Here is a 2315-nt window from a genome sequence, read left to right on the forward strand (position 1 = left end):
ATATATTACAAAAGAAATTAGGGAAATATATTACTTGCTGTGAGCTGTTCTTTAATACCCACTCTGCCTTACATGCCTAGGAAGTGAAGCTCATTGTGCTATTTCACACAGCGTCTCAGTCCTGAACTAAATTTCTCTCGTTCTTTTTCTTTTTGTAATATGAAGAAATAATGACACCATAGTAGTGTTAACGGCGGACATTAATTGATTACCTACTGACTGCTATAAGCTTGCATATTTTCATTCTTCACAGCAACCCTGCTCACTAGGCAGCATTGTTCTAAACAGAAATTAACTTGCCCTATTTAAGTGACAGTCAAAATTTCATCCCAGATGTTTCCAGAGTCCATGTCTGTTCCACTATTCCACTACGACTGTATTTTTTAAACTCGATTAACCCATGCATCCCTTTTACAGGTAAAACAAAAACAAAAACAAAAACCCAGACACCCAGCATTGTACGTATTCTGTGCTGTTGAGTCAGCTCAATTCCTGGCAACCCTGTGAATGAATGATGTCCATAGTGTTCCGTCCTTAGCAGCCCTGCTCAGCTCCTGTAGACTCATGCCTATGGCTTCTTTTATGAAGTCGAACCATTTCATGTTTGCTCTTACTCTTTTCTTGTTACTTTTTACTTTTCACAGCACTATTGTTTCCCCACCACCAAAGAACTCTGCCTTCTCATGATGTGCCCGAAATAGAACAGCTTCAGTTTTGTCATTTTTGCCTCCAGTCATGTTTCAGATTTAATTTTCTCTAGGACCCACTTATTCATCTTTCTGGTGGTCTAGGCTATCTACGGAGCTCTCCTTAAACACCATATTTCAGATAAATGATTTTTCCCCCTATTAGCCTTTACCTTATTTTTATAAGAAGGATAAAAGAAAAAATATATTAAATTATAATTTTTTAGATACCAGAATTCTAACACAATCACCTCTTTTATTCTAAATTATTTCTAAGAATAAATTGGTAAAAAAGCAATGGTGTAATGGGTTGATAATGATGAATATAATGTCCTTATGGTAATCTAGAAGTGGAGAAAATGTAAAGAAACATATAAAAGAGAAGCATGCCTATTTTTACATGCTCTCACAAAGCATGCAGGACAGATGTATTATGAGATATATGTATGTATTTCCTCTATGTGAAACAGCAATAAAAGTTCTCTAGGACCTATGGGGATGAATGGAAATCTTTGCTTCATATCTTGAACCATTCTGCTGTTCAACCTGTATCTAAAACCATGTAATTTTTCTTCTTAAGCTGCAGACATGAGAACTAAGTGGCTAAGTCACTGTTCTTTCTTCAGGTGTGACCTGAAAGTAAAGTCTCTTTGTGAGCCTCAAAACATTTCACTTTCTTCTATGCTGAGAAGTAATATGTTATGCAACTACTTGGGCTTTATTTTCATGTGTTTTATGTGTTACATTTATATACCCTGTACGGAAACTAGCTCCATGAATAAATAGTGAGAATCACATTTTACATTCATTAATTTCTTGGTTTTCGTGTCCATCCAATTCCCAGTAGGAAACAGATACAAAGTAGCAGAAGACTTATGGAAGGAACTACAGCTAACCCTTGAACAACACAGGTTTAAACTGCACAGATCCACTCATAAGCGGCTATTAAATAAAAACAATAAAAGTATTTTCTCTTCTTTATGTTTTCTTAATAACATTTAATATTTTTCTAGCTTACTTTAAGAATTATAAGAATACCATATATAATATATAAATAACATACAAAATATGTGTTAATTGACTTTTCATGTTATTGGTAAGGCTTCCAGTCAACAATAGGGTATTTGTCATTAAGTTTTTAGGGAGTCAAAAGTTATATATGAATTGTCAACTGTTTGGGTGGCAGGTGTGTATGTGTGTGTGTCAGTGCCCCTAACCTCTATGCAAGGGTCAACTGTATTTAAAAAGGTGTAGGTAAAGGTAAGGAAAACCGGCATGGTCTAACTCTGTCTACCACTTTATAAGCAAGTTACATCTTTGACAAATGATACATAATTTCCTTTTCTGATTCTACTTGACTATTTTACTGCCTAAAGTTACATGACTGTCTTCTTGAGCTATTCAACAGAAAAACTAGGGTTTCTTTTTAAAGAACGTACCTAATTAAAAAGAGAAAATTATATGTATTAGTCTCTTGATTGGTGGCTTATGTGCTTTAAGAAATGATACTTTTATAAATAAATACTACCCCCCCCCCCCAGTAAAAAAGATAAGATTGTATTTAGTTATATATACAGAAATTATTACATAGAAGTCTTCAAGGTTGTGAGAACTTCTTTTTTTTTTAAT

Source organism: Pteropus alecto, unplaced genomic scaffold, assembly GCF_000325575.1.
Source record: "Pteropus alecto unplaced genomic scaffold, ASM32557v1 scaffold69, whole genome shotgun sequence".
Classification (NCBI taxonomy): Eukaryota; Metazoa; Chordata; class Mammalia; order Chiroptera; family Pteropodidae; genus Pteropus; species Pteropus alecto.